Source organism: Biomphalaria glabrata, chromosome 7 (genome assembly GCF_947242115.1).
Source record: "Biomphalaria glabrata chromosome 7, xgBioGlab47.1, whole genome shotgun sequence".
In the NCBI taxonomy this organism is placed as follows: domain Eukaryota; kingdom Metazoa; phylum Mollusca; class Gastropoda; family Planorbidae; genus Biomphalaria; species Biomphalaria glabrata.
The window spans coordinates 19583399-19610786 of NC_074717.1; the positions used below are offsets into that span (position 1 = coordinate 19583399).

General features: G+C 35.8%; 1 protein-coding gene across 2 annotated transcripts in view; it reads left to right on the forward strand.

Moving 5' to 3' along the window:
- Positions 1 to 27388, forward strand: part of LOC106069552 (protein APCDD1-like) — a 151212-nt gene that overhangs the window by 47226 nt on the left and 76598 nt on the right. The gene's annotated exons all lie outside the window — the stretch shown is intronic.

Sequence of the window (27388 nt, forward strand, 5' to 3'; positions counted from 1 at the left end):
TGCAAAATTGTTCATTGGCTTAGACAATACATGAATCAATTTAAACAATATAACCAGTTAGCCAATGAGTAATGGTAATTAATTATTTTGTTTGATACCAACAAGGGAAATTAATCCTTCTGTATTCCCAGATTTCGCTAAATATTTAATGCTTTGTTCCCGTAGATAATAGTACACGTTATTTCTCCCAAACCCATTCTCGGATCAATTAGAAACTTTAAACAAATATTTTTTGTACCCAATAAAATAGGAATCAATTTTTTTTTAAATCAATAAGTCAATTGATCATTTGTAATAAATTATTTTTTTTGATACTGAATAAGGGAAATAAATTCTACACTATAAAGAGATAATTGTAGTGCAGAGTTCTTGTCCTGCTTGTTTTTTTTAAATTAAATGTATATAAAGTGTTTCTGATTACACATACATCATTTGTATAACGATACTTGTGTTTATACCAATGTCTAATCACTCTAATGTATAACAATACTTGTATTTCACATTTAGTTTATACCAATGTCTAATATATCTCAAGGCAAAATTAAACTCTTTTAATGTCTGTAATAATCACAGATTTAAGATAACTTAAAGATTTATAAGACAGTTTCGTGGTCACCCTCTGCCACTATATTTAGATATCAGTGTGTGTGCTTGTGTGTAAAGAAACCACTTTCAAACCTGTGTCCATCAGAGGCGGCTTGCATTTTGGTTTTGGTGTTCTTTGATAGTCGAGAAAATTTGTTTTTAACTAATTCATTTTTAATTCTGTTTTTTAATTCGGCTTTAAGCCTATTTAGTAGTACGTAGTAAGCTGTGTGTATTCATTTTGGGTTATGAAATTATTAAACAAATAGCAGTGTGCAGCTGAATAACTGTTATTAAATGTTGAGCTCTAATTAATGAATTTAAATCTTTGGAAGAGAATGTATTCGAAATTTTTACTATCTACGTTACTGAAGACTTTGAAAATGTCAAAGTAACTAGAGAATGTTTCTCATAAAAAAATGTAAAATGTTCGCCTTTCAGACTTTAGAATACAGTCCCACCTACTCTTCTTTCCCCACCTATTGTCAGATACCCGTTAGTGCTGGACTTTAAAGCTCTCTTGTTTTATTAAGACTATTTGTATTGTACTTTATTTATCGATTTGTTTTTAAACTTTCGATTAACGAATGTACTGAGTCAGAAGAGAAAGAAGAAAAGTTTATTACTGGACAGTTAATGACGCAAGAAGTAGAACACTATAGACTAGGGAGACAGAGTAGACAGAGATAAGAGTAGATAGAGATAAGAGTAGATAGAGAGAAGAGTAGATAGAGATAAGAGTAGATAGAGATAAGAGTAGACAGAGATAAGAGTAGATAGAGATAAGAGTAGACAGAGATAAGAGTAGATAGAGAGAAGAGTAGATAGAGAGAAGAGTAGATAGAGAGAAGAGTAGATGGAGATAAGAGTAGATAGAGATAAGAGTAGATGGAGAGAAGGGTAGAGAGAGAGAAGAGTAGTTAATAGATTAGAAAGGTTAGGAAATGGTAGGCAAGAAAGATATTTTAAAAGTAATAATAAGATAGTCACTTTAAAGAAACCTAAAAGCAATATTTACTCCCGAAGATATAATTAAGACTTGACCGATGGTCAGTGTCGCTAGTCCTGGCTACCAGATTACACAGACCTTGAGACTATCGACGTCCTCTGAATGATCAAGATTCTTATCACTGGCAAGTATTTGCATACACATTTTGCTGTACAGTAGCAGTGTAGCCTCTAACACTAGCTACACAGGATGTTATGCTAATCACAGGTTATACTGACCTGACTGGACATCAGTTCTTAGATAAGGTAATTGATATTACGCATTGATGTGAGATTAGAGAACTGAAGCAAAAAAAATAACAATAGAATATGTCACAAGAATAGAACTTTGTTTCCCCGTCCAAACATTTCTGTTTAATACGGATTTTTTTTTACAGCAATATAATTGGTATAATAATAAAACAATGTTTTTCTGAGAGGACCTGGTGGCTGAGAGGTACACATTTGGGCTTGAAGTCTGGAGTTGAAATCCTGGTTAAGCGTGAATTTTTTTTTTTTGGGGGGGGGGGGGGGGAGTGGATTTTAAAAACGTAATGGTTAAGTCTGGAGGCGCTGTAGCTGAACTGTAAAGCGCTTGGCATCCGAACCGGCTGTCCCAGGTCCGAATCCTGGTGAAGACTGGGATTTTTAATTTCGGGATCTTTGGGCGCCTCTAAGTCTACCCAACTGTAGTGGGTACCTGGCACTAGTTGGGGTTGGTCGTTGTGGGGGCCACATGACACCCTAGTAAACCGAGGACCACAGAAACAGATGACCTTTACATCATCTGCTCTGTATATCACAAGGTCTGAAAGGGGCACTTTGCTATTATGGTTGAGTGTAAAGGGTGAAGGACATATGAAGAAAATAAAAAGCTCGCCTCAAGATGGGCATAGTTAGCGTTGGCCGTAGCAACACAGCTAGGTCTCAGGGTGAAACTCTTCTTTCGTAGCTTTTTTGTTTTTCAGAAGCCATAAATAATTTAATATCATGCTTCCTTATCTTATCTTATCTTATAAAATAAAATGTATTTGGACATTTCGCAGTTTTGCTTTAGATACAAAATGAAAGGAATTCTAACAAAGGAATTAACACTCGGTAGATTTATGTCATTTAGTGTCATATTATTTAGAGTTATGTCTTCTAACCACTTGAAATAATTCCTTAACAGATTTCATGGGCATTACGTATGGCAACAATGCGAATCAAGTATCATTCTAAATCGCTCACACTTACAGACTAGCTAGACAAAGCATTCAAGATAACAGCTTATCTCATACAAGTCTACAGTCAACAAAGTTGCGTCCCCGACTCTAAGAAAACACGCACACGAATTGCTTCATTATTTATTAATTCGGACAGCAATCTGACAGATCGGCGAGTGCTGTTTCTCAGACTTGAGTTGCAATGTACAACTAAGTTGTCTGCATATCTCTCCCCCCTGTCTGTTGACTTTCTTTAGATGTTCGCCACTTTGTTTGTCCAGCGGTGTCAGGTGAATTGAATGGGAACACTTTGAGTCGTACGGGAGCTGCGCAAATGTCGGCTGGAAAGGTTTTAAACAATCATTTATCTGTTTTTTGTTTGTGAACTGCGTCGTTTGTACAAGGTTGATGTTGATATCTTTCAAATGACGATAAATACAGATTGTCATCTTTGATCCTTTTCTTTTATACACTTGAGGATACTTTCTAGCTATATAATCACTTCATATTATGTGCTTACGAGAGTACAAGTAATGAAGAATATGTTAGCTCAATACAATGTGTGATAACATTTTTGTAAGCCTCAATGCACTAAGGGTAAGGCTTCGTGCTGATGACATTAGACATTTGCATAGATATGTTCATTTGCATCACAAAACGCTGGGCCGGTTTCGATAAGTCTGTACCAGCAACATTTTTTTATTCGAAAAATGTCGACTTTTTTTCCGCAACAATTGGTCGACATTTTTTACAAAGTTAAAGAGAAAAAACACAACAGTAAGTCAAACGTGAAATGAAAGAAATATAATGTCCCCCAAGAAACTTTGTGTAAATCATGGGATAAAAGTGGACAACAAAATCAAAGACCAATTAATGCAGGTTAATTAAACTTTAAAGTAGAGAAATAAACCATGTTCTCTTACCAAACAAAACTAGATTCTCGATAGGGTATTGCCCACTTTTTCTTCTGTTTAAATAACAAAACTATGCTATGCTTTAGCATTTGTTAGATGTTATTTAGCGTGCTGGAATATTTAAATTGCTATTAAAAACTGAAACTCTTTATGACATTGAACAGGAAATGAAGTTGTTCTTGTTCTATAGACATTTCTCTGTACACCTTTCTCTATACACATTCTCTATATCACATTTCAATGCTTTATAAATATCTGAAACAAGACTCCATAAAAAGGATATTGAGAGATTCCTTCCTGAATTAAGGATACAAATAAACACTTTCTCATATTGATCTTCTCCCTTTCTGTTTTGTTTAAATAGGCCAGTGCAGTTTCTTCCCCCTAAAGTCACGTGCAGCCCCAAGTTTGACGTCTGCTCACAACCACTTCATACTACTTAGTTTTCAATTTCCTTTTTAAAACTAGCCACAAATACAAAAGGTCTATTGATTCTGAAAATTGATCTTTCCGGCCCACCCTCGGCTTCAGGTGATTAAGATGCGCCTCTGAAACGGTGCGTTGGCCTCATGTTATCTCTTTACGTGATGCTTTCAATGCATATTAAGCTTAGACTTTGGGAAATAGGCTCAAGGTGATATTCTCTGGTACAATATACATACTTTGAAACTTGATAGTCTAATGATTAGTGGATCCTTGTAACCAAATAATTCAGGGATTCTCATTCAGTAAGAGCCCAGAGGCAGCAAAGAGTTAATAATCATCTGATTGTTTATTTTGGCTGGAATCCCTTGCAGGGCCGGTCCTACAGATTGCGGGGCCCTATGCGAAACGGATTGCGCGGGGCCTAGTCTGGGTATTGATAATGATAAAAACTGAAAATTAAGATTTTTTATTTGAAAATAAATTCGTCCTTGCATTTCATTCGTACTTTACTAAGTGCAAAATCACGATCAAATTTAATTTACGAGCCATCTACAATAGAAGGTAGATTTTCAAAATAAAGCCGATAAACATTCAGATCTGCCTTTTAGATTTACTATCTACTAGCAAAATAACGCTTTTGATTTTTTTAAAGATATCGAGATAGATTTAGATCTATATTTAAATCACATTGACTATTACAATAAATTAAGAATTGGAACTTACTGTTTTGGTTAAAATTCGCCTTATTATTTTTTTATTAAATAAAAGATGATAATGACGTTTTTTTAAAATCGCGAGTAGGATTGGCATTTCCCATATTGAATGACACCCCGAGATGACAATTTTGTCTATTTTTCAGAACATGTTTTGAGTTTTCAGGATATTTTAATAATGTCAGGAGATTTTCATGACTTCTGTGCGTATACATTGCAATTTCAGGAGATTTTCAGTACCTCCTGGTAAATCAGGAGACCGCGGAAACCCTGATATAAGCTAAAATGATTTAATTTAATAATTTACAACTAGAGTTAGCGCGGGGCCTATGAAAGTGCGGGGCCCACTGCGGTCGCATAGGTTGCAGTGCCCTAAGGCCGGCCCTGATCCCTTGCCTCCTCCCCCCTCTTTTTATTTTATATGCACATTCAATGGATCAGTCCACATTATAACGCTAAGCACTAATTTTCATTACGCTGAACTATTTGTGAATTTCAATGAGACTGAAAGATTTCTGTCCATTTGTTGATATTGAAGAAAATGTTTTGCATAGAGTTCCAAGCATCACGAATGTTTAACTGCTGCTAAAAGTCTTTTCTTCTGAGAAATCTGATAAGTAATAAACTTGCAGTACATCTTACCGTTTAGGTTTAATTAAATACAGTTTGTCTTTTTTTTTTTGTCCTCCTTTGAGCATGTGTCTGGTAACTCTACAATCAACGTTACGTCTTGCCAATGGTACAATATTGGCTGTTGATTTATTGGACATTGAAGTGTTACCTTACTTCGGAGCTCTGGGTTGTCAAGTTCTTTTGAGTTGGTAGTGTCATGTTGTGCAGTTTGCAAAGAGCCTGGATAATGAGAAACGTTACAATATTTTAAAATCCCTACATGGATTTCATTTAATTTTATAACTTTGTACTTTGGTGAGGGGGGTGGGGAAGGAAGTTTTAGATTGTTCTTATAAAGTGACTAAACAAGTCATGTATCAAAAGTAATAACAATTTGGCTTGTCTTCGAGACTGAAGAGTAATGAGGCATGCAGTATTTCCCGTGGCCTGCAGTATTTCCCGTGGCCTGCAGTATTTCCCGTGGCCTGCAGTCCCAGCTGCGATCTACATACTTTGCCACAACCAGCGCAGACATATCCGCCGGTTGTCGACTTAGATTTTCTTTTCGCCGTCTACGTCAGTTTTCAGCAGTGGATTTTTTTTTTGGCCTCAAAAAGAAAATACTTCCTTCATACAACTTATAGAGCGCCATTATTTTGTACTTTCTTCTTCGTTTTTTCATTTTCCTATTTTTGAGATGAACCGCGCAGTGGTTTCTAGATCAGACAGTTCTCCGTATAGTTTTTCTTCGATTAGAGGGTTTTGGGACCAGAGTCTTGTTCGGGCCTCTTGATATAGTATGCAGCTTTACAGGATATGGTCAGCATTCTCTGGTGTTGCTCCTTAAGGGCAAGTTTCGCCAGTCCCGACTTTTAGCTTCGGAACATTTGTTGTGTTTGGTTATGTTTTGTTCTTAAAAAAATGTTAGATTTAAAAAAAAAAGGGAATCTTTCTTTTTACCTTCCTCTATTGCCCCAACCCCAGAGAAACATCCTGGTTAAGCTAATGTTTAAATCTACTATACTTAGGCCTAATAATATTCTTACGATAGGCCTTTAGATCTAGACTTCGGAGACTGTGCGCAAAATTTAATTTATTAAACTCTTGAATGAATAATGCCTCCATTCGGAATTACCCGAAGGCGTTTAGTCAGCTCAAGATATTTTCTAGTTCTCTCGCCAAATCTATAAATGATAACAGTCGAACTTGAGTTTTCTCAGGGTGGCCAACGTGCTAGTCATTCTTTTCCACCTATTATATTAACTGTCAATTTTTTAGAAAATCGTTAGAGCCGCTTTCAAGATCAATGTCGAGGTTCCACCGTTTGCCAAGAAGGCTCCACAAAGGTACCAGTCGTATTGTAAAAAAGATAGATCTATTTCTTTTTTAAGAGAAAGAAGCAGAAAATGATCACGCGCGTGTGTAGATAAGATCACTACCCTCTGTAGTATTAGACAATAAAGGAATCTCTCCTTTCGAAATGTGAACCTGAACTAAAACCTGAACATGTGAACAAAAAGCACATTATTTTTTTGTTCTTTTTGAATTTCGTATTGATATTTTGAAAACAAGAAAAATATTTTTTAGAAATATATTTTTTTAAAAAGGCAGTACCGGTGCTATTAGTATTAAACTTCAAATATAACAAACTAATTTTAAAAAAAATCATGTAAAAATGTTTGGTTCTATTTGGGTATCGAGCCCGTGACTTGGTTCTATTTGGGTATCGAGCCCGTGACACAGTCATCAAGGAAGGCATACTTATGCGATTATTTCTTGGTATGTTCATTATATTGACATCTAGATCTAAGATCAAAATTTCTGGTTTAGAACTGTGAAGATCTAGTCTAGCTCTACTTCTAGATCTAAAATCTAAATTTCATCTCTATTAGATATACGTACAAATATAAGCATCGCTTATAAACTTCAATACAATTGAAGCCACTTTAAATGTACTCTGTTATCGCATAATTACGGTAATACAGCGGATTACGCCGTGTTTGCTCTAGACCTATATATAGTCTCCAGCCAAATTTACATTTCTTTATTTTTTACTTTGAAAACTATAACGGTCAAACTTGAGTTTTCCCCGTGTGGTCAACTAGCTAGTAATTCCCCAGTCAGCGATATACATCAATTGTTAATTTCTAGGAAAATGTTAAAGCCGTTTTTTGAGATCGTCTGTTCGACCACCCAGCAGATTCCACAAAGGAGTGACTTCAGTAGAGGTATTGTAAAAATGGTTCAAAGTTGTCGCTATTATCATAATGGAAAAGGTTTTTGTTGTGGGGAAACTATTTATTTATTTTTTTGCCTTTTCCTTGTATTCTTGGAGCTTTCAAAAGAAGGTCAAGTTCAAATGGTAGCTTATTAACCTCAGCAAGTTTGCACACTAAAGAGACACCTATTGATTTTGTGAGGCTAGAATGGAGGGGGAGGGGAGGGTGTAATAAAGGGGAGATTAGCTTGAAGAGGACCCATTCAGAACAATCTTACACTGTTCCAAGAGTTACTGACCCTGTGCACGTGCCAATATAAGCCAGTGGGTATGAGTTCATGTACAACAGTGTGTGTGTGTGTGTGTGTGTGTGTGTTTGTGTGTGTGTCAGAGAGAGAGAGGGAGAGGCAGAGAGAGGCGAGAGAGAGAACGAGAAGAGACTAGCTATAAAAGTGAATGAAAAAAAAATGTATAAATAGGTCGAAGGAGTTAAGAGACGTTGTTTAAGCCCGGGGCGGGGCGGGCCGAAGAGTAGGGGAAGGGATTACGTGGGGTTTAAGTTACTGGACAGTGAACTACAGATCATAGCCGGATAATAGATAACTGACAATATAGCCTTTGGATGGCAGGGACTTTGTTGAATGAAAGAAACCAGACATTTTCTTTTTATCCCAGACACTATCTTTAGATCTGGGCTGCCTCTGAGGGGACTAACTCGGTGTACATGGGAGACAAACTCTTTGAAAAGTAGTTCCGGTAGAGATATGAAACATAGGCTAATGCCTTTTCATCTGAGACAATAATTAGAGGGCATGACATAACGTTTGTATAGTGTGTGTGTGTGTGTGTGTTTTTCGTATATATTTACGACTACCAAAAATGCAACGAACATTTTTGATCAAAGTCGTAAATTGTTCTCTGTGCTAAACAGAGCCACAGTTACCCTAGCTCTTCGGATGTTGGCTATAGACCATAGAGACGTCGTTAGTCTGTCGTATGTAGTCAATGAAATCAAATGTACGAAAGCAGAATTTATTGAGTACAAATTCCAAGTTGGATCAAAGGTCGGATCTTAAAGTGAAAAGTCAATAACTCAACACTCAGTATGTGAATCACGTGATGAAATGTCACTTATGTAACTGTCTATTATTGTTAGTATTATTCTTATTGATCTTCATATTGTATATAAATAAGTAATGTTTCTCTTTTAGACCTTGACATCTATGGGGCAGATTATGTTAACGTCATCTGTTTCTTTGGCCAACGGTTAACGAGCAGGGTGTTATGTGGTCAACACAAAGCCAACCGCCTTTACTTTCCCCAACTAAAGTCAGGTACCTATTAGAGTTGGGTGGACTCAGGGGGGTCCTAAAAATCCAGAAATTCAAAACCCCAGTCTTCACCGGGATTCGAACCCAGGTCCTCAGGTTCGGAAGCCAAGCGCTTAACCGTTCGACCACCTCGCCCCCCATTGTATTTAAATAATCATCTATAATAACTAGCAGAAAAAACAACAACTTATTTCGGAGAAAAAGGTAAAAATCCTATTTTGGCAAGCTATTGAAATATTTATAAATGTGCATCAATCGACTGAAAGCGCGACTTCTCTACGCTGCAGTAGTTTATCATAAAACCAAGGTAACTAACTCTTGTTAATCTGTCCCAATTTAATTATAACTCCAAAACTAAGCATAGTTCTACTTCACACCATGTACTAACACTTACCAAAAGAAGAGACTACTCAACATGATTACTATACGATTGTGAGAAGGATACATAAAGCAAGGTTACAAAGATAGTTTATGTGGAAACTCAAACTCAGAGACTGCCCCGAAGTTTACTTTACAAAATATAATAATAGTAATGAAAATATTATTTAATAGCAAAGACAAACTAAATAACTATTGAAACCATCAGAGACAGAAAAATGATACAAGGATTAGCATATCAACAACTAAAGGATAACCAACCAAAATTAAAAGCAAATACACACCAACACTTACACACCAACACCTGCATGACCGCACCCACATACCGGATAGGTACTGAAACCATCAGATGTGATGGATTATTCAGAGCCAAATATGATATAAGAATAGCATATCAAAAACTAATAAATAGCTATCTGGGAATAAAAGTGAATACACAAATATACTTACACATTGATTAATACATGCATAACCATACCTACATACTCTTCAATACTCTTCATACATATATAAACGCAAATAAACACATATTTCTTTTCATCTATTATAAAACAAATAACACAATATCATCATCATCATCAAGCTCCATTTGAGTAAGGGCTTGAGAGGCTCAAATCCTCTCTTGCAAAAGCCCTGGACAGAAACCCTGCTGTCTTGCGTAGTGCATGAATGTCGCCATACAGGTCGAGAATTTTGGGTTTCCCAGACCTGTCGAGACGGAGATCAGCAAGTCTGGGGCAGTCAAACAGAATATGAGGCACGGTTTCCTCTTCTTCCCCGCAATATCAAATATCACCAACCCCTTTTCTGGAATACTGCTTGAGTATTGTACAACCATTTAAAAATAAAACTAAAAAATTCTCTACCCTAAATTCAATAATTTTCCTATATGTCAATTCTAAGTAATTAGAGTCAAACACCCTATTATTATGTAAAGCTTTGAACCTTCTAGTCGAAACAAGATTCCGATATTCAGAAACAATAATCAAATTGAAATTATGAACCATTTTATTTGTAGTTTTGCAACCTGTTTAAAACAATAGACAAGTTTAGATACACATAGTTGCTACAGTTAGCTTCTAACAAGTCTCACACAGTATTTTTAACTTTAAGGAATAATGGACATTCCAAATATATATGCTTCTCGTTATCGGCATTTTCAAGATGACATAATTGACATTCCTGGACATTTGCCCGTTTTATATCTATAGGGGTCGTCGCAAAGATCAGTCTATAAGTTATTTCTCATACTTTTAAATGTGTCCTTGAATTCTGTCAACCCAAGAACTCTTCCCCACTTAATCTCAATAGGATTCCGTGTAACAGCCTTAGTTAATAATGAAGTATAAGAACATTAAATATGTGAGATTAAAAAAAAAGTGAAAGTTCTGCCATTGTATACTAAAATTGAATTAACTTATATCTGGTTGATTGTTGTTGTATTTTTTTAATGTGTTTGTCATCTCTAAGAAAATAAGTTACAATGTATACTGTGGTGTAAATTTAAAAAAAAAAAAGAGATACACGGACGCTTAAAAAAAATCTATCCAATAAAAATATGCTGAAAAAATATAGAGAAATAAAACAATAAAATAAGCTCTAGTATGATTGTACTTAGAAATGGCACAAAATGTCCAAACATGAATACACTGACGACGCCCCAGAACCTAAAAACCATAAAACCTTGCCGACTGTTATTTAAAAGAAGTCAACAAGTAAATTACAAAAGAAAAGCAGAAAGTGATAGCCAGCGTCAGTTGAATGAAATGTGGGAACATTAATCTTATATATTTCGAGTCCTTTAGGAAACCAACTTCTTGGATAACAGATGATATGATTTTCGCAGTCACTATTATTACAAAGCTTCTATCAACTCACTCTGTCTGTCTGTCTAGCAAAAGGTTTGGACACGTTATTTCTCTCACACCCAATCTCGGATCAAGCTGAAATTTTGCACAATTATTTCTTTGACCTGACAACACAAGAATCAATAAAAAAAATATTAACCAATTAGTTAATTAACTGTTGATAACAAATTATTTTGTTTGGTATCTCGAACAACGGAAAACAATTTTGCTTTGCTGATACAGTGACTAATGAAAGTCATTTTTGGAAAATTATCATTTCAATTTCAGTAAACTCCCTGAGTGTCTGTAGGCTTCTGGTGGACCAGCGCCAATGACTGGTAGAGTTACTTGAACAGTTTCGTTGTTCAAAAAGGTTTTTAGGTTTTGTTTATTAACATCGCACATAAAGGAAGTGCTATAACGTTATTGCGAGCGTGGGTTGCGTGGAAATTGTTTTTAACTCTTTCTCTCCTAATTAATGATACCATCGTTGATTTGACCCCATTAAAAAATAATTTTTGGTTTTATAAACTTTAATTTGTGTTATATAAAAAGAGCATGCATTCTCCTAAGATTCTATACCAAAAGTAATGATTTCTGATTACAAACAAAAATGTTTTTGAAGTTTAATCGTAACAGGGTAGAATGTACAAATGTGAGAAATGAACAATTCGGTCAGAACAAGGAAAATAATTGTGGAGATAAAGAGTTTATGAGGCTAAGCCTCAGTTGAAGAGACAGTACGTATATTTTAGAGTAAGTTGTAGACAGGATTTTGTAGAGGAAAGTTGTAGACAAAGAGTTGTTCGATGGAACTTAAAGAGGCAAGTCGCATACAGTTTCAGTTGTAGAATTAGAACATATTTGTTTGAATTTATTGGATATCGAGCTTAGAAGAAGATATTCATTTGATACAGTTTCATTTGTACATTTTGTATATTGTGAGTGATTCCTAGTTCCTGAATTAAAGTTTTGTATTTTGAATAAATGATCTTCATTATTTGAATTTGTAAAGATATTTAGATGTAGAGTTTACATCTATATAAGAATTCCCGGTATCACAGTATCACAAGAACAATTTGTGATATATTGACACCGCAAAGTATACCTGTGATAAACTTATTGACTATTACAAATCTGCTTTATAATAACTCTATAGTGACTTCTTTTGATAACTATTCCAGACTGACTGTCGACTTCTCTTACTGACTGCTATCAAGTAACTGATTAAAAGTGTTAACCTTTAGAAACCATGAGTATAAACTGGATATATAATATTACAATAAGGTATATACTGTATGGGACCAACTATCGGATGATAAAGTAAAGTGTCCCTATCAGACCTTGTGGTCTATAGGGCAGATGATGTAAAGGTCATCTGTTTCTGTAGCCTACGGTTAACGAGGGTGTCATGTGGCCAGCATAACAACCAACCACCTTTACTTTTCCCCAACTAATGTTAGATACCCATTAGAGTTGGGTGGATTCAGAGGCGCTCAAAGATCCCGAAATTAAAAATCCCAGTCTTCACCTGGATTTGAACCCGGGACCCCGGTTTGGAAGCCAAACGTTTTACCGCTTTGAGGTAGTGACAGAAATATTCTGAAGATGCCGAGCAATATGCAGATGACTTAGATCCTCCCGCGCTATTCGGCGGCATTGGGCTGCATGCTGTCTCCACAAAGATCTGTCACTGGCAATGACTGAAGCCTCTTCCCACCTAGTGTCCACTGTTCCGAGGTCTTCCATGAAAAAGTGGCGCCAGGTTATACGAGGACTTCCCTGTTTGCGCTTTCCTCGTATTGACCTCTATGTCATCGCAACTCTTGGTTTGCGTAGTTTATTTTGTCGGAGAACTTGTCCCGCAATCTCATGCGACGTTCTGTCACAACCTCACTAAGTGGTCTACTCCCAGTTAGGCATAGGATTTCTTTGTTTGAGACCAGATCTATATAACTGACTCCTAAAATTTGCTTAGCCGGTCCCAGGTCCGGGTGAGAAAGGAGGAGGGTTTGGCTTGGGGCTAGTGAACCCACCCTGTAAAATCTCAATTGCTACAGAATATGTAGTCAGTTCAGCCACAGCGCCTCCTACTTTTTTTTTATTATCGACTACTGGACATTTAATTCACTTTTTTTCTTTATTTATTGCAGTGGACAATTAAAACTTTAAAATATCAACATTTGTAAACAAATGTTAAATCTTGAATGCAAGTGATGTCCAGTAGAAACCCACCGGTCATGATTTCTATTGTTCTGACCTACTCATGTCATTGGTAAGGAGACATCTGTCGACCCAAACATTAGCAAGAGGTTTCCTGGCATCTGTGATGTCTCCATGTCCAGCTCAGACTATCAATATTGCTGGGCATTCAGATTGCTGGCCAAATCATGGCTCCCATCTAGACGATGTGTTAATATTTTGCTTCCATCACATTGACAGAATCAACAAGGGAAATAACCACAAACAAAAACACTAAACAATTTCCTAGTATTCAAATGATTGAAAAGAGCTTTGCCATCTAGTTATCACCCCCTGAGAACTATGTCGACAGACGACACTTATAGACCTATTCAAACCTACCCCAAGTATATACATGCACACAAATACATATATACTTAGAAACATACTTCCAAGGCCCGTAACACAGACCCAATGTTTATCCCCAATTTACTGTCAGGTTATTGCTTCTCTCCTCACGGGAAATAACTCTTTATTTGATTAACGTCAATGGAGTATCAACTTATAGTACACTGTAGGGACACGGCCACAAGTTTGTTTTCGACGTTCCGAGTTCAATAGACTGTAATTAGACTGCACTGGAAATAAAAGTTACACGGGAAGACGATTTTATTTAATAGTTGTCCGAAGCAGATTCAACGATAAACTAATTCAGCTTTTCCAAAGCGAAGAAAAGAGTTTACATATAGAGACTGCAAAATGGAAATGAAATATGCAGGGCATACAATAAATGGACACATTTCTTTCATTGTGAGAAAATACCATTTTATAAGGAGTGACTTATTCCCTTCAGATGCGTCGCTAACTTTTGTGTCTAATGGTGCGATATGTTGGTGCGTCACTCTTGCCTTTTCTTTAAAAATCTTCTCTTTTCAATACTTCTCTGCATTTAAGATTTCCATCCATGGTCTATCTATAACTATAAATAGCTAGTTATTGAGTGTATCCGGAGTACAGGAAAGAGAAAGTATTGATTGGTTTAGAAAGCTAGATGTTCCTGCGTGGTTTAGAAAGCTAGATGTTCCTGCATGGTTTAGAAAGCTAGATGTTCCTGCATGGATTGGAAAGCTAGATGTTCCTGCATGGTTTAGAAAGCTAGATGTTCCTGCATGGATTGGAAAGCTAGAAATGTTCCTGCATGGTTTAGAAAGCTAGATGTTCCTGCATAGATTGGAAAGCTAGATGTTCCTGCATGGTTTAGAAAGCTAGATGTTCCTGCATGGTTTAGAAAGCTAGATGTTCCTGCATGGTTTAGAAAGCTAGATGTTCCTGCATGGTTTAGAAAGCTAGATGTTCCTGAATGGTTTAGAAAGCTAGATGTTCCTGCGTGGTTTAGAAAGCTAGAGATGTTCCCGAGGGATCTTTCCATATAGGGTCCCAAGGGATCCTTCAATATAGGGTCCCGAGGGATCTTTCAATATAGGATCCCGAAAGATCCTTCACTATAGCGTCCTATGTATGGTCTAGAATCAAACATTTAATGCGAAAATCCTTTTAAAAAATGGATTCAATGAATGTAAATCGATAAATAAATATGAAAGCAAATCATTGAAACGATTAATGAAGCAAAATCCTTGACACAATTAATCAAAGCAAATCATTGACACAATTAATCACATCAAATCTTTTTATTAACTTATTTAACTTTACATTTCAATTTAAATTAATTTTTCTTCAAATCTTCATATCAAGTACACTATCAATAACCATATTTGTTTTATGTCCTCAGTTATTTTTTTACAAAATTTTCTGGACGTTGCCCTATAGATTGTATAGTTTTTACAAAATTTTCTGGACGTTGCCCTATAGATTGTATAGTTTTTACAAAATTTTCTGGACGTTGCCCTATAGATTGTATAGTTTTTACAAAATTTTCTGGACGTTGCCCTATAGATTGTATAGTTTTTACAAAATTTTCTGGACGTTGCCCTATAGATTGTATAGTTTTTATAAAAATTTTCTGGACGTTGCCCTATAGATTGTATAGTTTTTCCAAAATTTTGTTGACGTTGCCCTATAGATTGTATAGTTTTTACAAAATTTTGTTGACGTTGCCCTATAGATTGTATAGTTTTTACAAAATTTTGTGGACGTTGCCCTATAGATTGTATAGTTTTTACAAAATTTTCTGGACGTTGCCCTATAGATTGTATAGTTTTTACAAAATTTTCTGGACGTTGCCCTATAGATTGTATAGTTTTTACAAAATTTTCTGGACGTTGCCCTATAGATTGTATAGTTTTTACAAAATTTTCTGGACGTTGCCCTATAGATTGTATAGTTTTTACAAAATTTTCTGGACGTTGCCCTATAGATTGTATAGTTTTTACAAAATTTTCTGGACGTTGCCCTATAGATTGTATAGTTTTTACAAAATTTTCTGGACGTTGCCCTATAGATTGTATAGTTTTTACAAAATTTTCTGGACGTTGCCCTATAGATTGTATAGTTTTTACAAAAATTTGTGCACGAAATATCTCAATCTCAGCTTTTTAATTTCCTTTTTTGTTTTTCCTTGCATTAAATTCTGCTTCAGCCTGTCTTAGAGTAAGACAGATTTAAGTTTTAAGTTCTATAATCATCTTTTTTTTCTTTAATGCTTCTGTCTTTCTGTCATGTATTGGCCCTGCCGGAAGTGTCATGTAAACGATGACGATCTGTTTCTAAATATAAGACTTCGATCATAACACATCTCATTGGTTGTTGTTGTTTTTTTTCCCTTAGTTTTATATCGTGGGAGTTAACTCGTTGCCAACGGTAACAGCTCGTTTCAAAGCTATCCCCCCCCCTGCTATTAACGTATTGAAACATTATTTTTGTTAAGTATCACCAGGGAGTCAATGCAGCTTTAGTTGTTAAGCTGTAGGACAAATAGTGCACATTTTCTTGACAAAGATTCAGAAGTGCGTTGACCTTAATCTTGCCTGAAGCCACGCCGTCGACACCCACCCTCACAAAAATGTTATCTCTTTGACGTTGAGAATTTTCATTGTTGGTCTTTCTGGCCTCAAAAGGCTTGACCACGTGGCTGAAACAAAAAGGTCAGTGAACAGAAGGTTATTATGCCTAGCTATTCAGCAGAATGGACAATAGGGCGCTGTGGCGTCATCATTCGAGTTTCTTACACATAAAAAAATTTGTTGACTAAAAAAATTTTTTAAATATTTGTTATTTACTTTTTTTATTCTGAATATTTTCTCCTCGTTTCTCTTTCCATCCACTTTTTTCTCTTTAGATATTTACACGTTCTCTGGCTTTCTCTTTGAGATTCTTGAGCGCTAACTAATCATGTTTTTGTTTTGTTTTGTTTTTTTACATTCTTATAATCCTTTTTCTCCTCTTTTTTGTTGTTGCGTGTCTCTTTTCTTGTTTGTCTATCTTCTCTCTCTGCCAGTTTCTGTCTTTCTCTCTTTTTCTATTTGTTTTTCTTTATTTCTCCTTTTTTGTGCCATTTCTCTTCCAGTCTCTCCACCCTGTCTCTCTCTCTCTCTCTCTCTCTCTCTCTCTCTCTATCTATCTATCTATCTATCTATCTTTCTGTTTCTCGTCAAATCTCCCTTTCTTTCTGTTTTTTTTAAATCATTTTAAGGGTGATATTTTTTTTCCTTTCTGAATTACTATCTTTTATTCCATTCTATTTTTATCTTTTTTTTTTTTTATTTTGTTTTGTATTTTAATTCGTTTTCTTTTTTTTTTCTCTGACTTTTTTTTCTTGCTAAAATTTTGACGACACCAAAAGCAAACATTTAAAAAAAATAAATAAAATGAAATGGAAGGATGTTCCTTGTCATAGCCTACAAATATTTTTTCTTCTTTATTTTTTTGCTTAACCTCCCTCCATTTAGTACCCTCAAACTTAACCTCCCTTCAGCTAGTACCCTCAAACTTAACCTCCCTCCATCTAGTACCCTCAAACTTAACCTCCATCCAGCTAGTACCTTCAAACTTAACCTCCCTTCAGCTAGTACCCTCAAACTTAACCTCCCTCCATCTAGTACCCTCAAACTTAACCTCCATCCCGCTAGTACCTTCAAACTTAACCTCCATCTATCTAGTACCTTCAAACCTAACCTCCATCTATCTAGTACCTTCAAACTTAACCTCCCTTCAGCTAGTACCCTCAAACTTAACCTCCCTCCATCTAGTACCCTCAAACTTAACCTCTAACCATCTAGTACCTTCAAACTTAACCTCCATCTATCTAGTACCCTCAAACTTAACATCCATCTATCTAGTACCTTCAAACTTAACCTCCATCTATCTAGTACCTTCAAACTTAACCTCCATCCATCTAGTACCTTCAAACTTAACCTCCCTCCATCTAGTACCCTCAAACTTAACCTCCATCTACCTAGTACCTTCAAACTTAACCTCCCTTCAGCTAGTACCCTCAAACTTAACCTCCCTCCATCTAGTACCCTCAAACTTAACCTCTAACCATCTAGTACCTTCAAACTTAACCTCCATCTATCTAGTACCCTCAAACTTAACCTCCATCTATCTAGTACCCTCAAACTTAACCTCCATCTATCTAGTACCTTCAAACTTAACCTCCATCCATCTAGTACCTTCAAACTTAACCTCCCTCCATCTAGTACCCTCAAACTTAACCTCCATCTATCTAGTACCCTCAAACGTAATCTCCATCTATCTAGTACCTTCAAACTTAACCTCCATCTATCTAGTACCTTCAAACTTAACCTCCATCTATCTAGTACCTTCAAACTTAACCTCCATCTATCTAGTACCTTCAAACTAAACCTCCCTTCAGCTAGTACCCTCAAACTTAACCTCCCTCCATCTAGTACCCTCAAACTTAACCTCTAACCATCTAGTACCTTCAAACTTAACCTCCATCTATCTAGTACCCTCAAACTTAACCTCCATCTATCTAATACCCTCAAACTTAACCTCCATCTATCTAGTACCTTCAAACTTAACCTCCATCTATCTAGTACCTTCAAACTTAACCTCCATCCATCTAGTACCTTCAAACTTAACCTCCATCTATCTAGTACCCTCAAACTTAACCTCCATCTATCTAGTACCTTCAAACTTAACCTCCATCCATCTAGTACCTTCAAACTTAACCTCCCTCCATCTAGTACCCTCAAACTTAACCTCCATCTATCTAGTACCCTCAAACGTAATCTCCATCTATCTAGTACCTTCAAACTTAACCTCCATCTATCTAGTACCTTCAAACTTAACCTCCATCTATCTAGTACCTTCAAACTTAACCTCCATCTATCTAGTACCTTCAAACTAAACCTCCCTTCAGCTAGTACCCTCAAACTTAACCTCCCTCCATCTAGTACCCTCAAACTTAACCTCTAACCATCTAGTACCTTCAAACTTAACCTCCATCTATCTAGTACCCTCAAACTTAACCTCCATCTATCTAATACCCTCAAACTTAACCTCCATCTATCTAGTACCTTCAAACTTAACCTCCATCTATCTAGTACCTTCAAACTTAACCTCCATCCATCTAGTACCTTCAAACTTAACCTCCCTCCATCTAGTACCCTCAAACTTAACCTCCATCTATCTAGTACCCTCAAACGTAATCTCCATCTATCTAGTACCTTCAAACTTAACCTCCATCTATCTAGTACCTTCAAACTTAACCTCCATCTATCTAGTACCTTCATAATTAACCTCCCTTCAGCTATTACCCTCAAACTTAACCTCTAACCATCTAGTACCTTCAAACTTAACCTCCATCCACCTAGTACCCTCGAATTTAACCTCCATCTATCTAGTACCCTCAAACTTAACCTCCATCTATCTAGTACCTTCAAACTTAACCTCCATCTATCTAGTACCTTCAAACTTAACCTCCCTCCAGCTAGTACCCTCAAACTTAACCGCCATCCATCAAGTACTCTCAAACTTAACCCCCACACTATAAACAGCACTCCTTTCGAGAGGAGAATAGTAGAAAACAAACTCAGGAAGTACTTCGATTATATTTACCTCCCCTTGTTATTGGTCATTGGGAAAAGAAGGGGAGAGAACATTACAGCGATTATTTCCCATCAAATTACACTTTGAGTTCGTAACATTTTTATTATTATTTTTCTTTATATAAAAGGCAGGGAATAAGTTTGTATGTCTCTCTTTCTTGTGTTTGTGTTTTCTATCACACTAACCTTAAAGTAAATTGTGAATTTTTGTATCATTACCTTATAGCTGTTACAGGAATTAATTATATTTCTCTCAAACTCTTCACTTTTGTGTAATGTTAAATATCAAACAAAGAAGTACTCTCTGATCGGTCCTGAAAGGTACTAAGTGACATTGTCGTCAGCGGTCTTCTGTAGGAAACAAATGAACACCCTAATGAAAAGACTCGTTATTTGTAGTGAGTTAAATTTGGTCAGAATACCACTTTATATTATTACTAAAGTCCCACTACGTTTATTTCATATTAACTCAAGTTGAATTTGTTTATAATGTAATGTAAGAGATATTTAGTCTTGTTCACAAAGAAGTTTTATAAGCTAAGACTTTATACGCCTACAGCGGTTTTTTTTATCTACCAGCAGTTTGGTGCAAAAAGTCATAGATGTCCACAACAAGGCTAGGATAGATTTTCAAAGTTTATAAAATAGAATGCTAGGAGTATGTATGTCCCACATAGAAATCAAAACCGTTTGACTTAGCTAGTAAAACTTGGCATACATGTTCCCTACATTATGACGAAGACCGTAGTGCATGTATAATGTCCCTCCCACAACCAGGGGACCCCAAAAATAAAATAAAATGCCTAAATGTATCTCTATTAAAGAGCGAAACTTCTTAACAAATCGAGTAAACCCGTTTTCACAGGATCTTATTTTTGATATGAATATGTCGACTGAACTGGTAAACCCATTTTCAAACTTTACTTTTATTGTGTTGGCAAAATAAAAAATATGTTTGACATAGATCTAAATCCAATCAATAGATCTATAATACCCACTCTAAGGCTCGCATGCCGCGAGTCATTTACAGCTAGTTATACATAAAACACTGAACTTCAAATACAAAAACAAGCCTAATCAAATACTCAAAGATAAAGACGCATTTCTTGTTCCATATGCAAGGACAAATTTGTACTAATGCCAGAGTCAGCCAGGAAAACCAATGACTTGGTAGAATTGAAGTAATTGATTACCATGCTCGACTAGATTGACCTAGAGACAGCATAGGAGGTAATCATCTTTTTTAAGTAATGTCTGTATTTTATAAGATAAGATAAGATAAATATAATGCACTACTTGAAGTATAAAATCTAATCACGAGAAAATGACTTGGCATAGGAAGTGTAATCTGGACTGGTCAACGTTTGTTATTTTCTGGGTTACATCAATGACTTGACCAACACTATTTAGGGAACAATTAATGTGGTACCTAATTGTAGAACATTCTGTCAACTCATCGCCACAACAAACCACGGTCTTTAGAGTGGATGTTTTTTAAACTTAGTCCTAGGTATTTGTACAAACTATTTCTTCATCATTGTCAGGGTCTTTACTTGCATGAATTTATTGATTATTAATATGTACATGTATTAAAAACAATTTTGAAGTATAAATTTATGTGTATCAATTATTTTATAACATAATTTATTTTAGCCCCAAGTTCAGCCCGACAGTCAAACCATACACACCCAGTTGTGCATAAACTAATAAATGATGTGTATGATGATTTATATAAAATTATGAATTTAATTTAATGATATTTATACATAACTGATACATGAATAATAATAATGATATGAATACCAGTAGATATATAATGTGGTGTAGTATAATATTTTTCAGTTTAAATACTTAGTATTTATAATACAAACAATATAATCACCTTAACTTATAAGTTTCAGTAATATTGAGCACACAATCTTTCAAGACGGCAACTCCATGAAACAGCTCCTCAAACTGTATGTTCAAATGTCAGGACAATTTCAAATTATCTTCTAGTCAATATACTGCTCATGGACACCTAATAATCAGAGTTCAAAGTAGCACCAAAGCTCACAACTTCAAAGCACCACCAGGTCTGAATATAACAACAAGGACAGTGTAACCTCACAGATCATTGTATAACCCTTATACCTGAGGAAGATCTGGACGTTGTGGACATTTTGTTTATTGTAACCCCTCAATACCTCAAGCAGAAAGATTGGCGTTTATTTATTTCTTAGTTTATAAATCTGCACCAGCATGACTTAGCTGACATTTACTTTTCAGCTAATTGATGATTAGACTAGCTGGCTCTAAATGGCTAATGTTTAATGCTTTAATGTTAATGCGTGCAATGGTGTAATCATGCGTTCATCTAGCAATGCAGATACTGTCTAACTTGTGGCAAGTCTTTAGACGTTTGATGTCAACTTATAAACAAACTTTTGAATGCTTGACTTTCATTGCATACTTCTTAGACAGTTGAACCAAATAATTGAGTAGGTTTTCTTTTTGAAATAGTGGAACCTTTACTGAGTTAGTACATCAAAGCTTTAGTGGGAATTATAGATTTTTTGTTTAATGGACTGTGATAAAATAATCGAGTTATTTCAGACAAAAATTAAGCGTGGGAAGCGTGGTCGAGAGGCCAAGTGCGCTTGAACTTGGCTTGGCTTGGCTACCTAGAAGGGGGCTCGAGGTTCGTCACCCGACGAGCAGAGTTGTGTTTACTGAGCGCCTAAAGGCAACACAGAAAACCAACTCCTAGATACCCCCTCCCCCCCCCCCCCACCGGTCCACAAATGAGATTGGACCAAAAGAGCTCTGAGCATGCTATATGAGCATGAAAGTAGCGCTATATAAAAGCAATAATAATAATAATAATAATAATCTTAGAGAATGCTCTGATTGATCTAATTGACTTGATATTTGAGTGTAATGACGTGATATTTGAGTGTAATGACTTTATATTTGAGTCTAAGACTTAAAATTTGAGTGTAATGACTTGATATTTGAGTGTGATCACTTGATATTTGAGTCTAATGACTTGATATTTGAGTCTAATGACTTGATATTTGAGTGTGATGACTTGATATTTGAGTCTAATGACGATATTTGAGTCTAATGACTTGATATTTGAGTGTGATGACTTGATATTTGAGTCTAATGACTTGATATTTGAGTCTAATGACTTGATATTTGAGTCTAATGACTTGATATTTGAGTCTAATGACTTGATATTTGAGTCTAATGACTTGATAGCTTGAGTCTAATGACTTGATAGCTTGAGCGTTCCATCAGAAATTATTATAACGTCTTGGTCCAAACATCCTGATGAATGATTCTTGGATTTTCCAAACAAATATATAGAATTGTGTGTGAAAGGATATACAACACTTATTATACATAATAAAGTTGACATTAGTTGAAAAAGAAAATTTTTGGTTTTCTACGCTTTATCTGCAAAAATATTTTCGTAAATTGAAATTCTTTAAATCAGAAAGTTATTATGATAATGTTATTCACTTACATGATTACCTATTCCAAAGTTGTTGTTTTTTTTTAAATTAATGCTAGTAATTTGTCTGCTCTAGTCGCTTATACACAATCGAAGCGTGAAATTAAAAAGATAGCCTTGCTTCATGTAACGGCGCTAAATTTAGCACACTTTTTCTTATGTAATATGCTTTCCCTTGAAGCTTATTGGCGTATTGATGTCTTCTGCTTGAGAAACTCTGAGATCATATCGTCTGGAACATTCCCTCCTCTGTATTGTTTACTTCAGCCACCAGTTACTGTATGCTGCTCAAACAATATCACACGACATATTGGATATTCTGTGGCCCTGGGGCTTAACCTACGCCAACTTTTTATATAATTTTTTTTGTGGGGGGGGGGGGGGGGGAATCTTGGGTACCGAATTCATTGGCTCCTAGTATTGGAGTTTTGGTTTTTTGGTGGACCTGAAAGTTGGTATCGCCCGCGGCGCTCGCGTCATTGGTTATTTTTTCCTCGTCGGTGGGATGAATTGATAACGTGGAAAAAGTATCGATACGGCAATGACCTTTGTGAAAGAGTATCGATATCAGGACAACCTTTGCTAGCCGATGTTGGTTTTTTGTATGAAAAATAAAAAGGCTGACATTTAAGGGAAATGGGTTTTGAAAACTTTATAAATAGATACCACAGCTGGCACTTGGTATCTAATCTGATGAGAGGAGTTGTCAATATCTCGAAATTCATATTATTTACAATTTTTTTAGGAGACCACGCGCTTGCTATCTTCACGACATTTCTAAGACACAAAAGCCTGGCTAACGTTATTACATTGGCTGCCATCACATTGTTCGCCCACTTCACTTCCCCCATCACATTGTTCGCCCACTTCACTTCCCCCATCACATTGTTCGCCCACTTCACTTCCCCCATCACATTGTTCGCCCACTTCACTTCCCCCATCACATTGTTCGCCCACTTCACTTCCCCCATCACATTGTTCGCCCACTTCACTTCCCCCATCACATTGTTCGCCCACTGCACTTCCCCCATCACATTCTTCGCCCACTTCATTTCCCCCATCATAATATTAGGGCACCTAACTTCCCCATCACAATGTTGGCGTGGCACACTTCACTCACCCCATCACAATGTTGCACACTTCACTCACCCTGCTCCTTTTATCACTAATGTTTTATTTGCTTGACCATCTATTGCCATATTACAAGGTCTTTGGAGCTCGCAAAAACCTTCCTTCAGGGAACATTACCAGGAAAAAGAAGAAAAGCGATGGGAAGACAACATAGAAGAAAGGACGGGTCTGCCATTGACAGAGGTTCTAACTAAGGTAAAAGACAGAAAGGAATGAAGAAAGACAGTCAACAAATCTTGCATGGTGCCCCAACGGTCCAACAGATAGGGTCCGGGATAGGTAAAGATAAAGGAGCAGAAATAAATGCTGAGACACTTCTTCTCTAGAATTGAAGTTGAAGACGTTTCACTTCATGGACAAAGAAAAATATTTTAAGTCCAAAACGTTTGTATCGTTTAGAAGAGAGATGTTCTTTTACTTCCAAGCGTGAAATAGGAAGGGAAGACCTATGTCTAGTTCATCTTGAACAGTTAACCTATTTAAAGAGACTACAAACAAGTTTGTACTTTTACAAGTCAACATTCTGACGGGTAGACAGGAAGAACTCCTGAAAACTGTGAAGAGATGAAAGCTGAACTGATTCCATCCTACTGTAAGAGGCGACTCCCTGTCAAAAGTCATCCTTCAAGGTACAGTGGAGGGAGCATCAAGGAAAAGTCGTCTAAACAAAAGCTGGTTGGACAACCTGAAACCATCGACCAGCCTGTCTTGATAATCTGCTAAAAAAAACAGCTGCTGAACGGGAATGGACCTGAGTACACAAACCTTCACAACATCCATACAACGTGAGCCAAAGAACTGATGTGGAGGAGGACGACGTCTTCATCAGAAATGTAGATGGAGTTCAGAATTGTATTTGTCCAACAAACAGAATCCATTTTCCTCCAACAAGTAAACATCGTGATGAAATGGAAACACTAAAATGTCAATAATAGAATCTCAAATGTCAATAATAGAATCACAAATGTCAATAATAGAATCACAAATGTCAATAATAGAATCACAAATGTCAATAACAGAATCACAAATGTCAATAATAGAATCTCAAATGTCTATAATAGAATCACAAATGTCAATAATAGAATCACAAATGTCAAAAATAGAATCACAAATGTCAATAATAGAATCACAAATGTCAATAATAGAATCACAAATGTCAATAATAGAATCACAAATGTCAATAATAGAATCACAAATGTCAATAATAGAATCACAAATGTCAATAATAGAATCACAAATGTCAATAATAGAATCACAAATGTCAATAATAGAATCACAAATGTTAATAACAAAAAGAAAGAAGAAGAAAATATATCGAATCAAATTTTTAAGAGAAAATTTTAAAATTTTTAAAAAGTAGCGAAAATTTCTTACCCAAGAGACATTTTCATTTATGAAATATTTATCTTCTCATTTCATTTTACAAAAGAAAATTATCATTCAAATTACGTATTTTATTCAATCGTAATATTTTACCGAACTTAAAGTCATTTTTTTTTGTAAGATCGATATTTGATCTTTTAATTCAATACAGTCATAAAATTGAGTTTATATTTATGTTCGTGTTTGATTGTGCAATTTCAACGAACATAAAACTCTCAGCTTTGCATCAAAGTTTTCTCTTTCCAATCAATGAAAAAATGTTTCATTGGCTGTTGTCAGAACGTTACATATTTCTCGAATTGTGTATTTGGAAGATATTCAATGCAGTTCTTGTGCTAGACAAACAACCCTGAGACCATTAGGTCTAGACAACAAAAGTTATTACTTCAAATCCATGAGTTCTCTAAGGGAGTAATGTCACAACAAGGATTTACTCTTTGTTTTTAAAGTAATAATGTATTGTATTTTTTTCTTGATCAATTTTCAAAGCTAACTTACTCCGACTTGATCATTGTAAACCCCATAGCTAGACATCATATTGTAAACCCCATAGCTAGACATCATATTGTAAACCCCATAGCTAGACATCATATTGTAAACCCCATAGCTAGACATCATATTGTAAACCCCATAGCTAGACATCATATTGTAAACCCCATAGCTAGACATCATATTGTAAACCCCATAGCTAGACATCATATTGTAAACCCCATAGCTAGACATCATGGAGCTGTGAGAGAACTTGAAAGTAGGTCAGGTTTAGCTGTGACCCTGGTCTTTTAACAATTTTCTCTTAGCTTGTCTGGTCAGTTCAAAACAATCTCCATAGAGAGGATCAGAACAAGGGGAGGGGAATTCACTCATGGGAAGTAATCAACTCGTTCTGACCATTACACAAGGGACATAGACAAGAAAATATTGGTCTCTGGAGATGGTTGCTCTAGTCAAAACTTTAATTGGCAATCTTCTTGGAACAGAAAAAAGGGCTCTAGATTTGTAGAGAGTTGGGAAATTTGAAGATTAGGCTCGATGTCCACTTCCTGTTCACACTAACACACAATCCGATGATAACACACATACACTGTCCACCTCCACTTCTGTATTATCTCCCCTTTCCAGAAGACAATATTAGTTTATCGTGCCTGAGAATTAATGCCCTTTGTTCTTCTAGTCTACAGATAAAGGACATAACATAGGCGGCATCTGCGTGTAGGGAGTTGCAGAGGCTCGGCAAAAATGTGTGTGCCAGTGTATACTTGGAGATAAATTTGCATATGTGTGGGTTTGATTAAAGCAGACATCGACCCTCTTTTTTTTTCCGTAAATCCGACGGCAAAAATATGAAATAAAAAATGTTTGATAAACGATTTACATGCAGCATACGAGATTTAATAGACGTTGTAGAATGAAACACACATATACACATACATACACACATGGAAAGGAGAAGGTGGGTGCTACTGAGGAATGAATAGATTAGTATTGTGTGTATAAATATTCATGGCAGCTATAAATGTAGAGATAGATAGATAGATAGATAGATAGATAGATAGATAGATAGATAGATAGATAGATAGATAGATAGATAGATAGATAGATAAATAGATAGATAGATAAATAGATAGATAGATAGATAGATTGATAGATAGATAGATAGATAGATAGACAGATAGATAGATTGATAGATTGATAGATTGATAGATAGATAGATAGATAGATAGATAGATAGATAGATAGATAGATAGATAGATAGATAGATAGATAGATAGATAGATAGATAGATAAAGTGTTTTCAACATTTAAGCAATGAAATTAAATATAAAATAAATTAGAAGAGCAAACAGATACACGTTGACATTGATTTGTTTTCACAAAACCATCCGGAACAATCTATTATAGATACTTACAACTAAAGAGATGTTTCGGAAGGAACATTAACCGTTGATTAA